We start from the raw sequence: 15,619 nt of genomic DNA, 5'->3' as shown, positions 1-15,619 counted from the left end.
AATGGCACATGGGGATGGGTAGTCTCTTCAGAAATGCTCTGCGGCAGAAGAGCCTTGGGAGCAGAAATGGTCAAAATCCACCTTGTGAAACAGAGAGACTGATGAGTACCTGCTGGAAGTTGGGCCAGGTTTGTGCAAACCACTCCATCCTCCAGTTGTAGGTCTGAGGAGAGTTCCTGCCAGATGCTCAGGACACATCCAGGTGGGTTTAAGTCTCTCCACATTCCCTGCCTTATCAAACATGGAGCCAGCCAAAGTAAGAGAAGGATGCGATCAAAGGCAAAGATGCACTTATAAGCAGAACTAGCAATGGAGAAAATGTAATCTATGAGCTAGCTTTCCAAGACTGTGGAAGTAAAGGATAAAGATGAAATGGCATGGGGACTTCCCTGGTGATGCAGTGGTTAAGAATCCGCCTGCCAGTGCAGGGGACATGGGTTTGAGCCCTGGTCTGGGAAGATTCCACATGCCGTGGGGCAACTAAGCCCGTGTGCCACATCTGCTGAGCCTGTGCTCTAGAGCCTGTGAGCTACAACTACTGAGCCTGCGTGCCTAGAGCCCATGCTTTGCAACAAGAGAAGCCACCACAATGAGAAGCCTGTGTACCACAGTGAAGATTAGCCCCCGCCCGCTGCAACTAGGGAGAGCCCACGCGCAGCAATGAAGACCCAACACAACTAAAAATAAATTAATTATTTTTAAAAAATGATGAAATGGCATGAGATGATAATCAACACAGAGTGAAAATAGTAGAAATACAACCCATGGATAAGAAATATTCCTGAAATATTCCTGAAAATGCTGGAACAAAAGGAGCAGAAATATAATAACCAACAGAAAAGAAATATATTTTTCTTAGTGTAAAAAAAATCAAGATTTTAATAGGATAAAAACCATACCTGGATATAGCTTGCAAATGCAGAGTAAAGAGAATTTCATTAAAGCAACCAGACAGAAAATAATAGTTTACCAACAAATGGAAAAAAACAAACTTAACTTAAATCTTTATTCACCATCTCCAAATGGAGTAAGACCTGCTCCTCTAAAGAGGAAACTCACGATCTAAGCATACCATTCCAAACCAAATTTAATTCATGAGTACAAGCAGTGGAAAGATATCTTCAGAAATCTAAGAATCAGAAGCAATTTCACTCCCATGGCCTTCCTTAAAACTTATTCACAGACCTACTCAATAAGACATGAAAAAGAATTAAAAGTAATAACTTGAAAATAAGGAAGTCAAGATATAAAAGGATCGATGGTCCATGTGAATCAGCCTACGAATAATTATGTGTTTTAAAAAATTAGTTCCAGAGTTAAATACATAAGCTAAAAAATGTTTTTGGAAAAAAAACATGAATTAAAAAAAAACCTTTGTGTCATTGGTTCTATAATAGAATGGTTCCTAAAATATTTTAAGGTAAGATAAAAAAAACTAAAGTGAAGTAAAAACATGCTCAATTTCTTACTTTAATTGCAGGGTAGGCGAAAGGCATTGTTTTGTTTGATCATTAGAGAAAAACATAGGTTAAAATATATGTTTCATTACATTAAAAGTCAACTTGATTTCCTTCCCATTTAGGTTACCACAGAGCATTGAGTGGAGTTCCCTGTGCTATACAGTATGTTCTCAATAGTTATCTATTTTATACATAGTATCAATAGTGTATATATGACAATCACAATCTCCTAATTCATCCTACCCCCCCTTCCTCCTTGGTATCCATACGTTTGTTCTCTTTATCTGTGCCTCTATTTCTGCTTTGTAAATAAGATCGTCTACATCAACTTTTTCAGATTCCACATATATGTAAATATATGATATTTGTTTTTCTTTTTCTGACTTACTTCACTCTCTATGACAGTGTCTAGGTCCATCCACGTCTCTACAAATGACCCAATTTCGTTCCTTTTTATGGCTGAGTAATATTCCACTGTATCTATATATACCACATGTTCTTTATCCATTCCTCTCTTTTTTCTCTTTTTTTTTTTTTTGTTTTTGTTTGGTTTTTTTTGCGGTACGTGGGCCTCTCACTGTTGTGGTCTCTCCCGTTGCGGAGCACAGGCTCCCGACGCGCAAGCTCAGTAGCCATGGCTCATGGGCCCAGCCGCTCTGCGGCATGCGGGATCTACCCGGACCAGGGCTCAAACCTGTGTCCCCTGCATTGGCAGGCAGACTCTCAACCACTGCGCCACCAGGGAAGCCCTATCCATTCCTCTCTTGATGGACATTTATGTTGTTTCCATGTCCTGGCTATTGTAAATGGTGCTGCAATGAATATTGGGGTGCATGTGTCTTTTTGTAAAATTTATTTATCTTATTTATTCATTTTTGGCTGCATTGGGTCTTTGTTGCTGCGCACAGGCTTTCTCTAGGGCGAGTGGGAACTATTCTTTTCTGCAGAGCATGGACTTCTCATTATGGTGGCTTCTCTTGTTGCGGAGCACAGGCTCTAGGAGCACGGGCTTCAGTAGTTGTGGCGTGCAGGCTCAGTAGTTGTGGCACATGAGCTTAGTTGCTCCACAGCATGTGGGATCTTCCTGGACCGGGGCACGAACCCGTGTCCCCTGCATCGGCAGGCGGACTCTCAACCACTGTGCCACCAGGGAAGCCCAGAATATGTTTTTTAAAAAGCATTTAAGAAATGATAAACCTTGTACTCATGTTAATTATCTGAGTTACTACCATTAGTGTAACCATTTTAATAGTCAATTCAATTAAATATTCATTAAACAATACAGTTTTCTAGGGCTAAGCATGCGAAGACTACAAAGATTATTAAGATATGCTCCTACCTTGGGATAAGTCCACTAGTTATAGCCCAAGGCAGAATGAAATAAGTACTAAATTATGACAGAACCTACAAGTTTAGAGAAAAGAATTCTGACTTCTACATTTAAGTTTGTATTTTTGGCTTAGCTTTTTGTTCAGCTAGCTCTATGTTGGCTTACGTCTACCTACATTAATTTGGTGGATCTGGAAATAAAATGATCTGGTCAGCAATGTGAACATCTGACCCCAATGGGGTCTGGAGAATAGTCCTCGAACGGTGTCCAAAGGTGGGTGATTTCATCTAGAATGCCAAGATCTTGTAAAAATAACCATGTGATTTGGTTCAGGATCTTTTCAAGAAGCAAAAATAGGAGTGGGCTCCAGAAGTCTGCTTTTCTTTTGTTTTATAGTAAATACTCTTTAATTTTCCTCAAATGCACATTTTATTTTGGAGACACTTAGCTCACACGTGTTAGATAGCCCATCTCCCTCTTACCCTGGAGGGAGCACTAAGGGCTAGAAGTTCACAGAGTTAGAGAGTCAAGACCCCTAGGTCCTCACGAAAGACCTATCATCTGATACTGCCTTTCCCTCCTTGGTGCAGCCAGAATCTAACTTAAAATGGAGCCAGGAAATGTCCTTCTGTGTGGTGGTGGCCATGGAGGGAGCCCAGCCCCATGGCTTGTCTTGGAAGCTCCACTCCCCCAGCTTTCTAAAATCCTGCTGCAAACGTTGTTCATCAGGGTCACTGTATCACTTCCCCATTAGTGGTGGGGGGGTGACAATAAACAATGACTTGTCACTTTGAGAATATTTTATTAAGGACTTCATTTTATAGAGAAAAATCTAGGGAAGAAAAATGTATCCCCTGAGCAATCAATATGTTTAACAGATGACTATTTTCAAATGTGGGTAACAAAAATTGGGCAGGTAGAGGGATGATGATTCAGGTGGGATGAAGACTGTTCTGGTTACCCAGTTTATTCATGTCTGTCTCTCGTCACCTGTAATATTCTTCTGCTGCACTGGTGGTTCCCCCATTTCAGGGTGTGTAGGAATCACCTGGAAAAGAATGATTTTAAAAATCTGATTCATGTTGCCCTCCTCCACACTGCAAGGCTGAGTCAAAAGGGAAAGAGAAGTGGTTTGTAAATGAATATCATGAATCATCCTCAAAATTCGGGGGCAGTCAGCTCACTTGGAAACAACTACCCTAAGATATTTTTTCTCATTCAGAATTTGAGGTCTGGTTGGAGAAGAATTGGTGGAGGCTGGAAATAAGGTTTTCGGAGATGTAACTTTATAGAGCTTTCTGTTTAGAAAAGTGACAGTCACCTACCGTCTTTATTGTTGTGGTCAGTGCAGCCTGACTGCTGTGTGTGTGTGTGTGTGTGCACGTGCGCGCACGTGAGAGAGAGAGAGAGAGAGAGAGAGAGAGAGACTCTAAAGCTCTTTAGAGCTTTAGAATATAATGAAATCATAGTACCTCTGAAGGCTATCTTTCTAACAGATGATGCCAGTTATTCTGCTAGAATTTTAGACTAACAGTTTCTTTGCCCAGGTCACCTGGTTGGCATATGGAATCTTATGTGAGTTCTTGTCCGCAGAAAATGTGAGCTGTCTGTATCAGTGATTGGATGGCACACACATGGCGTGTGCTGGAGGTCAGGCTGCCAGAATCTCATCAGTCGCAGGTCCTCAAGAGCTTTGGGCCAGTGATGTCTGGTAGATCCAGAGAGGAGCTGGAAAATGCCATTGTCGATGAACCCAAAGAGAATATCTGGTCTGCTTTGCTTGTACTTCTCGGAGAGTTTCAGAGTGGAGACAGGAATCAGAGAGTAACAGCAGCTGGGTTGTGTTTGTTACATTTTTAAAAGCCAATACAGCAACCTGAAGAGCAGATGTTTTACTGAAAATCTCATGGTACAGAAATGCCAAGAGCTTTATTCCAGAGACAGATCATCAAAGACAGGAAACAGGATTAGAAACCAAATTTCCTGAGTTCCTGGTTTGCATTGATCTTGCATCTTCTAACTCCTGTGGTCAAGTTGGGCTGGGAAGATGACCAGCAGACCAGAGCAACCTGGTGGAGGGGCCTTTTTGTCTTCAGAGCACTGGGTGCTGCCTATGCAGTGGCCACCTTATGCAAAAGTAAGGCTTCGCTGCTGACCGGGGCTTGAAATTCCTTTAATGGGGAACATATACCCATTTCTCAGTGAGAGCTAAGGCTTAAACTCCTGCAACTCAGCGAGGGGGAAAGAGTGGCTGACTTCCACATCCCAGTAGCTGTACATGGTGTGAGGAAGGGGTAGGTGGTGGTCTGAGAGACCCCAGACAGGAAGATCCGAGGCTGCCTGTGCCTACCTCCTGTGTGCCGTGCTCCTAAGGCTTAGCTTGGCACTTCCCTCTTTGTTGTTTCTGGTCATAGGAAATGTTTCTGTTCTGTGATGCTTTCCTCTCTCTTATTCTAGTTACGTTAAATCCAGTTAATACTAGGAGTTGCATTTTCTCTTTTCCCCTCACTTCTAACTTCCTCCATCTTTCTCTCCAAGAGATCACCTAAATTCTCTTCCTAGGGAAGCCTATTATGGGTAGGGAATGGAAAGGAAAGAAAGAAGAGGAAGTGATGAGAAGGAAAAGGAAGAGGAAGTTATATTTCTAATAACTGCAGGGGCGGTGCAGTCATTTCCTTTTTGTGTGAGAGCTAGAAGGGTCCCTCAGGAGGCAACCTGAGGACCAAAAAGGTTAGTGGTTTCTTCAAGGGAATGCAGTCACCAAGAGCAAAGAGGAGACTCACATTTGGTTATGCAAATATACTATTTTTTTCCTTAAACTTTCACCCACTATTTTAGTAATCCTCTATGGATCTTTCTGGAAATAATACTGTGGTGTTTATTACTGGGAATTCTATTTCTCTCATTCCTGCTACATTCCTTTATTAGAAGCAAGAACTGTCCCTTCTCCTCCAATGATTTAATGATTTATCTATTCAATTAATTATTATTTATATCAGTGTGGATTAATGGATATTTATTGTATATTTGGGCTATGTCCAATTCTACCATATTTTATTTTCTTGCTCTAATTGTCCCAGCTGTGGCCATTGAGATCTCCCTCAGTTTAACTAGCCCCTGTATCTCTTTGATATGTCCCCATCTTTTTTTTTTTTTTGAAACGCTTCCTTATTTTTTGGTACCATAAAATGTTCCAGGCTCATCTCATATTTTCCCAGCCCAACCTGTAATCAACCATTTCTCCAAGAGTCCCTGGTTCCTTTTATTGGAGAATAGTATTTAAAAATCAATATCTGGTTGCTGGGTATGCTAATTGCTACTGGAGTGTCACTACTTCTAGGCTTGTTCTAAGCTAGAAAATAGGTATAGGTTTACTCACTCACACAGATTTGTATGCACGGATATTAGAAACCATGAGTTTATACTGGTAGTTCTGATTCCAATCCCAAACCACAAGCATTCCCTCTTTCCTATTTGTAATTTCTTTCTCTGAGAAAGTGAGAAATCTGGCTTTCATTGTCTACTATGTTTACTTATTTGATCTTCCCTAGTATGCACATTAAGTAGTTTCAGAATTGCTAACCCATCTCTCTGTGAGAAACACATTTACAAAGAGAATACAGTATTTGTCTTTGTGAACTTAGCTTACAGTATCTAATCAAAGTAGTATTTCCAAAATTACTTTGACTCGTTCTTTCCTTCTCCTTCAGTGAGACTGTGTTATTCATTTGCAACACAGTTAGGTTCATTTGTGGCTATTTGTATTCTACTCTGGGATCTCCCGACATCCTGGTGGATTTGAATCCATTCATGTTTTGGCTACATGAAACATTACTAAGTTTCTAAGAATCAAAGCTATACAAAAAGTATACTCAGAACTGTCACTCCTTCCTCACTCCTACATCCCCACTTCCATTCTTCTCTTTTTGCCCCACATACCTACAATAGGTGAGCAGACTATTTAGTTTTTGACTTATCCTTCCTTTATTTCTTTCACACAAATAATCAGATACATTTGTATTTTCTTATATTGTTTTCTCTCTTTCATGAGGATCGCATACTATAGATACTCTTCTGTATTTTTTTTCCCCTCTTAACCATATGTCCTGGAAAGCATTCTACATCAGTTCATAGAGATCTACCTTATCCTTTTTTTTTTGCGGTACGCGGGCCTCTCACTGTTGTGGCCTCTCTCGTTGCGGAGCAACAGGCTCCGGACGCGCAGGCTCAGCGGCCATGGCTCACAGGCGCAGCCGCTCCGTGGCATGTGGGATCTTCCCAGACCAGGGCACGAACCCGTGTCCCCTGCATTGGCAGGCGGACTCTCAACCACTGCGCCACCAGGGAAGCCCGATCTACCTTATTCTTAAACAAACAAACAAACAGAAAAACAGCAGAATAATACACTGTATGGATGTATCATAGCTTACTCAACCCCTCTTTATTGTATGCGTATGAAATTTAGTATTGCTTAAGGTGTACCTTTAGGGTGGATTTCTGGAAGTGTGATTGCTGGGTCCAAAGAGAAGTGCATATGTAGTTTGGTTAAGTATTGTCAAATTATCCCTCAGAAAGGTTGTACCAGTTTGCATTCTCCCCAGCAACGTTTGTTTCTTCACAGCCTCATCAACAGAATGTGTTCTCATACTTTTTATTTTTGCCAATTTGATAGGTGAGAAATTATATCTCTATATTGGTCTAAGTCCCTTCTCTAATTATGAGTGAGTTTGCATAGTTTTTCGTCTATGTGAGAGCTATTTTAACATATTTTTCAGGTATTATTTGTTCATATTAGCTTCCCATTTATCCATAGGGATTTCGGTATTTTTATACAATAATTTTCTATATTAAGGATCTTATACCTTTGTCATATTGCAAACATTTCTTCCAGTTTGTCACTTGTCTTTTGACATTGTTCATGGTAATTTTTGCCATGCAAAAAGGTGTTTAACTTCTGTGTAGTCAAATGGATTTTAACAGAGAGAAAGCCTTTCCCTACATTTAGGTTAAAGAAGTTACCACATGGGAACCTCAATCTTAATGTCCTGAGGAGTCATCAGATAGAGTTTGGGACTGTCAGAAAGACTGAAAATTGAAGGGGAAAATTTAAAAAAAGGGAGCCATAGAGAGGGAAACTTCAAAATATGTGTATTAACACTACTCAAATCTTTAACTGATATCTGAAATATGCATAGGTGGACAAGACTCCAAAGCGCTCAAGGGACCTTTCATTTGAAAGGCTTAAAAAGCTGAGCAGAGAATTCAACTGTTGCCTACCACATAGGACACAGAATATATAGTTTGAGTTCTGCCCAGTTAGAGAGGTATGGAAAGCTTTCCACTGGAACACCAGAAGGGCCATACCTTAGGTATAAAAAACTATGCCCCAGGAAAGGGGATTTCCTCAAGGACTACAAGGAGAATTAAAAGATACTAAAGGCAAAACCAAAAAGGTTCTTCCTGACAACGAATTAAACCAAGCCTCTACAGATTCAAATTTAAAAGCATGCTGGAATAAAACTCAATACTCTTTAGAGGAAAATAACAGGATCCAGAATGAGTAGTATTTGCAGTGTCCAATATACAATAAAATATTACCAGACATGTGAACAAGTAGGAACATGTAATCCATAATCAAGAGAAAAATCAGTCAGTAGAAAAAGACACCAAAAATAACTCCAGTATTGAAATTAGAAGACAAGCACTTTTTAAAAAATATGATGAATTTATTAAAGAGTGGACAGGACATAATAAAAGAAATTTTCAGGAGACTTTTGGAAATTTTGTATATTTTAAAAACCCAAGCAAGATAGGACTGAAAAATACAATATTATAAATAAAGAATTGGGACTTCCCTGGTGGCACAGTGGTTAAGAGTCTGCCTGCCAATGCAGGGGACACGGGTTTGAGCCCTGGTCTGGGAAGATCCCACATGCCACGGAGCAACTAAGCCCATGTGCCACAACTACTGAGCCTGCGCTCTAGAGTCTGCGAGCCACAACTACTGAGCCCACATGCCAAGACTACTGAGGCCCACGTGCCTAGAGCCCATGCTCCACAACAAGAGAAGTCACCACAATGAGAAGTCCGTGCACTACAACAAAGAGTAGCCCCTGCTCGCCACATCTAGAGAAAGCCTGCACGCAGCAGCAAAGACCCAATGCAGCCCAAAAAATAAATTAATTAATTAAAAAATTAATTGGGTGGAATTAACAACAGATTGGATGCAGCAGAGGAAAATGTCAGTGAACATGAAGACATCAATAGAAATCCTTTGAGCTAAAGCTCAGAGAGAAAAAGATTGATAAAAATGAACAGAACCTTAGTGACCTGTGGGACAGAATCACACACTCTAATATACATGCACTTGGAGTCTCAGAGAAAGATAAGACAGAATGGAACAGAAAAGGTATCAGCCAATTTTTAAAGAAATGACAGCACACAAATCCAGAAAGCTCGCAAGATTCAGACAGAGAGGATGGAAACCAACCAAACAAACAAACATAAAAACAGAAGCACATCATAGTAAAACTGCTGAAAATCAAAGATAAAGAATAAATTGTAAAAGTAGCCAGAGAAGAAGGAACATTAGAAACAGAAAAGAAATGATAAGAATGATGGTTGATTTCCATTAGAAATTGTAGAGCCAGAAGACAGTGGAAAAGATGTCTCTAGAGTGCTGGAAAAAAAAACAAACCACCAACTTTCTCCCTAGAGTTTTAGAGCCAGCAAAGATATGTATCAAAAATGATTTAAGGCATTTTCAGGCAAAGGAAAGCTGAGAAAATTTGTCATAAGCAGACCTGTACTAGAAGGAATGTTAAGGAAGTTTCTTCAAGCTGAACAAAATGAAATTGCATGGAAATTTAAACCTAAAGGAAAGATGAACAGTGAAAATGCAAAATGTGTAGGTAAATATTAATGACACCTTCCTTCTTGTTTTAAACTTTTTAGAATTCAATTGGCTATTTAAAGCAAACGTAATCGTAGTTATTTTGGTTTTTTAATGTATATGGAAGTAAAATATATGGCACCTTAGCACAAAAGATGGGATTTAAAGTACTTGGAATTATACTATTATAAGGTTCTTATGTTATACATGAATTGTTATTAATTGAAGGCAGACTGTCATAGTAAAGAATATATATTTTAATAGAGAAGGTAAACTGAGACAAAAAAGAAAAATCCTCAGTTAATCTGGAAGAAGGCATGGAAGAAGGAACAAAAACTAATGACCTAAGGAGACAGACATACCACAGTAGTATAGTAGACTTATACCCAACATTATCAGTAACTATATTAAATGTAAATGGACTGAACATTCCCATTAAAAGGCAATTAAATTGTCATAGGGGGTTAAAAATAAGCAAAATCTCATCTATATGCTTTGAAGATAAAGATAAAGACAAGAAAAAGATATAGCTTGCAACTAGAACATGAGAGACTAAATTAATATCAGATAAAGCAAACTTTAAGACAAAGAGTATTACCAAGGATAAAGAGGGTCATTTCATGAAGATTAAAAGACCACTTCATCAAGAAGGCAATAATCTGAAATAGGTATGCACCATAACAGACATTCAAAATACATGAAGCAGGGGAACTTCCCTGACATTCTAGGGTTTAAGCATCGATGTTCCCACTGCAGGGAGCATGGGTTCGATCCCTGGTTGGAGAACTAAGATCCCACATGCCATGTGGCCTGGCCAAAAAAAAAAAAAAGCATGAAGCAGAAATTGACAGAACCAAAGGGAGAAACAGACAAATCCAATAATTGATGAAACAAATAGACAGGAATTCAATATGGCTTAAAAGATGTGAACAACACTATCATCCAACTCTATCTATTTAGCATTTATAGACATTTATTGAAAACTACACCCAGAACTACAGTTGCTGTTCGTAAGACAAATCTCAGTAAAAAATTTAAAATATCAAAATAATACAGAATATTTTCCCTATTGATAATGGAATTAAATTAGAGATCAATAACAGAAAGATATCTGGAAAAATCTCCCAAATAAATATTTAGCAACTCATTTCTGTGAATCCAAGAAGGAGTCTCTAGGGGAGTTAGAAAATATTTCAAACTGAACGATAGTGAAAGCAAAACATATCAGATTTGGTGGGTGTAGTGAAAAGAGCCCTCAGAGGGAAATTTATAGATTGAAGTGTTTATCTTAGAAAATAAAAAAAGATTTAAGTAAATGATGTAAGTTTCCACCTTAAGAGCTAGAAAAAGAAGAGCGAGGTAAGTAGCATAAAGGGAATGATAAAGATTAGAGAGAAATCAATAAAGTAGAAAATAAACTCTAGAGAAAATCAACAAACCTAAAAGTCTGTTCTTTGAAATGATTAAAAATTGATTGATCCCCAGCAAGACTGATCAAGAGAAAAAGAGATAAAGGACTAGCTAACAAGATCAAGAATGAAAGAGGAAATATCATAACATATAGGACAGAGATTAAAATACAATAAGGGAATATTATGAACAACGTTATGCACATAAATTCAAGAACTTAGAACAAATTCCTGGAAAAACACAACTTTCAAGAGCAAGCAAAAAACAAACAAACAGGGGAGCTAAAAATATCTATTAAATGAATTTAATTTGTAATGGAAACATTCTACAAAGAAAGCTCTAGGTCCAGGTGGTTTTTCTGTTGAATCCTATCAAACATTTGAAGACAAAATTATACCAGTCTTACACAAAACTCTTTCAAAAGCCCATATAATACTGATATGAGAACTAATAAGTACATTGCAAAGAAAAAATTATAAACCAATATTTTCATTACATAGGTAGAAATGTATAATAAAATATTAAAGATTGCATCCAGCGATATATATACAAAGAAAAATATGTCACCAAGTGGTGTTTACTCCAAGAATGCAGTGTTGATTTAACATTCAAATATCAATGAAATCTACAACATTGACAAAATAAAGGAGAAAAATTTTGTGATTATATAATGCAGAAAAAGATTTGACAACCTCCAACATCAGTTCATGGTTATAAAAAGTCTTAGCAAACTAGAAATAGAAACTCATTTCCTCAATTTTGAAACAGCACATCTACAGTAAACCTATAGTTAACATATCTAATGGAGAAATATTGCCCGCTTTCCTCACTAAGAGGGAGAACAAGGTGAGAATGTCCACTATCACCACTTCTATTTGACATTACACTGGAGGTCCTAGCTGTGCAACAGCTAGGCAAGAAAAAGAAATAAATGACAAATATTGTAAAGGAAGAAATGTATCTGTCTTAATTTGCAGATGAAATAGTTGTTTAAATAAAAAATATGAAAGACTTTACCAAAAATACCCACAAACTCTACCAGAACTAGTAAATCAATACACGGTTACAGGATACAAACTCAGTATCCAAAATAAATTTTATTTTTATACACTATCAATAAACAATTGGAAAACAAAATGTAAAATTAAATTAAATTTATAATATCATTAAAAAACATGAAGTTCTTAGGAATATATTTTACAATAAAAATTCAAACAGTGCAAGATCTGTATATAGAAAACTATAAGACATTGCAGAAGGTAATTAAAGAAAACTTAAAGAAGTGGAAAAGTATATCATGTTTGTGCATGGAAAGATTCAGTATTGCTGTGATGTTCATTCTCCTTAAATTGGTCTTTAGAGTCAACACCATCTCAGTCAAAATCGCAGCAGGACTTTTTGTAGAAACTCACAAGCTGATTTGACAATTCATGTGGAAATACAAATAGCCTAAAATAGCCAAAACAACTATGAAAAAGTTGAAGAAATGTGCAGGCCTTGTACTACCTGATTTTAGAGTTAATGCTAATGCTCTGATAATCCAGACAGTATGGGATTAGCATAAAGATAAACAAATAGATCAGTAGAACACTATAGAGTCCAGGAATCGACCCACAAATATATGTTCATTTGATTTTTTTACAAAGGTACAAAGGAAATTAAATGATGAAGAGAGAAATTTTTTCAGCAAATTGTGCAACAAACAGCTAACTATCCGAACGATAAAAAAATGAACCTTGACCTATTCCTCACATAATACACAAAAATTAATTTGAAATTGACCATAGACTTAAAGTGAAAGTGAAAACTATAAAACTTTTAGAAGAAAACATAGGATATCATCTCTTTGGCATTGGGGTAAAAACTAAGATTTCTTAGAAAAAAGATAAAAAGCACTAACCATTCAATTAAATATTGATTGATTGGAATTTTTTCAAAATTAAAAACAAATTGTTCTCCAAAAGATACCAGTAAGAAAGCAAAAAGATAAGCCATGACCTTGGAGAAATTATTTGCAACACATATATCTGACAAAAGACTTTTATCCAGAATACATAAAGACCTCCTCTAATTTAGTAACAAAAAGACATAATCTAAGAAAAATTACACAAGAGACTTGAAAGACACTTCACAAAAGAAGATAAAAGAATGGTAATGGGGGCTTCCCTGGTGGCGCAGTGGTTGAGAGTCTGCCTGCCAATGCAGGGCACACGGGTTCGGGCCCTGGTCTGGGAGGATCCCACGTGCCGCGGAGCGGCTGGGCCCCTGAGCCACAGTTGCTGAGCCTGCGCGTCTGGAGCCAGTGCTCCGCAGCGGGAGAGGCCGCGATAGTGAGGGCTCTGCGCACTGCAATGAAGAGTGGCCCCCGCTTGCTGCAGCTAGGGAGGGCCCTCGCACGGAGACGAAGACCCAGCACAGCCATAAATAAATATATAAATAAATAAAATTACAAAAAAAAAAAAAAGAATGGTAATGAGCACATTAAACTTTGCTCAATCTTATTAGTCACCAGGGAAATTGAAATTAAAACCACAATGATATACCACGACACACCCACTGCACTGTGTTAAACTAAAACGATTGATGAAATTCAATCATGGTGACAATATGGAACAAGGGGAACTTTCATAATTGCTGTTGGTAGTGTAAAATAGCAATACCCGTTCTGGAAAACAGTTTGGCAGCTCCTTATAAAGTTAATTATGTACCCACCCTACGACCAGCACTTTCCTCCCTAGGTATTTACCCAAGAAAAATGAAACCCTGCTCACAAAAAGACTTATACAAGAATGTTTATAACAGCTGTATCAGTAATAGTCAAAAACTGGAAACGACCCGAATGTTCATCAGCGTGAGTCTGGATAAACCAGTTGTGGTATCTTCATACATCGGAATTGTATCCAGCAATAAAAAGGGATGAAGTACTGTTACCTGCAACCAAATAAGTGAATTTTACAGATGTTATGTGTGGTGAAAGAAGCCTGGCAGAAAAAATTAATAATGCATGATTCCATTTATATGACATTCATTCAAGAAGGGGTGAAATTAGCAGATGGTTATCTGGGGATCAGAGAGTGGGAGACTGGTACTGACAGAGAGGGAGTACAGAACAGGGTCTGGGAAATTTCTATACCTTGGCCTGGGTGGTTACATGGTTACATACACATGTAAAAAATCATCAAGCTGTCAACTTAAGATTTATGCATCTGACTGTATGCCTCTTATTCCTCAATTAAAAAATTTAAAGATATAACTTAAGTGGTGCCTCACAGCATTTAGGTTGTTTGCATTACAGGCACTTAGCATTTTTTTGTATATGAAATTGGAAACTTAGAAGTTTCCAAGATTCAGCTGCTGAATCTTGATACACTGATTGGGGAAAAGAAGAAATGGCTAATGGCAACAACATTCACCAAGTGTCAGTTCTGTGCTAGACAGTTTTCAGTGTCACACCAAAGCACAGTTGTGGGTGCCCAGGCCAGCCAGCAGCATGGAATCCAGAGAGCATGGTGACAGATGATGGGGGAGGTCTGGGCCAGTGGCCAGGGTCACAGGAGTCTGGCAAGAGCTGGGCTATTGAGGGCTGCCCCGAAGTCAGGCAGACATACCCTAGAGATTCTGAACCTTCTATTAGAGATCTTACATCCCAGAGGCTGGACCCCAGGAAGCAGTGCCCTGACCAAGGTGGTAAGGAAGGCCCAGGCATGGACCGTTGGGAAAGTCACCCAGACAGGGCAAGGGGACAAGACAGCTTAGTTTCAGAGAGAGGCAGATCTATGGGGACACGTACCAAACTCTGGGCTCACGGTTGAAGAGCAATACCATAGAAATGAGTTTTCTAATTTGTAGCACCCTAATTACTGGTGAGTTTGACTTGGTATAAGTGACTGAATACTAAACAACAGTTTCTTTTTGGGGGGGGTCTCTCCTTTTTTTTCAGCTTTATTGGATATAATTGACATAGAACATTGTGTAATTTTAAGGTGTACAATGTGATGATTCATATATGGTACACTGATTACCACAATAGTGTTAGTTAACACTCCCATCAGCTCACATAATTACATTTCTGGTAGAGAGTGAGACATTTAGGATCTACTGTCTAGCAACTTACAAGTATGTAGTATAATAGTGTTAGCTATAGTCACCGTGCTATACATTAGATCCCCAGGACTTATTCCTCTTGTAACTGGAAGTTTGTACCCTTTGACCAACATGTGTCCATTTCTTCTGCCCGCAGCCCCTGACAGCCACCATTCTACTCTGTTTCTATGACTTCAGCTTTTTTAGATTCTACATATAAATGAGATCGTACAGTGTTTGTTTTTCTATGTCTGACTTATTTTACCTATCATAACGACCTCAGGGTCTATCTGTGTGGTTGCAAATGGCAGGATTTCCTTCTTTCTTATGCTGAATACTATTCCATTGTATATGTATGTGTGTGTGTGTATATATATATATGTATATATACGAACACTTAGGTTGCTTCCATATCTTGGTTTGTGTAAATAATGCTGCAGTGAA

At 38.4% G+C, this 15,619-nt stretch overlaps 1 protein-coding gene across 1 annotated transcript in view; it reads left to right on the top strand.

The window, feature by feature from the left end:
* The window catches only part of ACOXL (acyl-CoA oxidase like), a gene marked incomplete at its 3' end in the record, with an annotated part of 382,726 nt that overhangs the window by 270,041 nt on the left and 97,066 nt on the right, over window positions 1-15,619 (top strand).

This window comes from Leucopleurus acutus, assembly GCF_964270905.1.
Source record: "Leucopleurus acutus genome assembly, chromosome: 12".
Taxonomy (NCBI): Eukaryota; Metazoa; Chordata; class Mammalia; order Artiodactyla; family Delphinidae; genus Leucopleurus; species Leucopleurus acutus.
The sequence above is the reverse complement of the archived record's forward strand: the minus strand, read 5'-3'. Positions and strand labels throughout refer to the sequence as shown.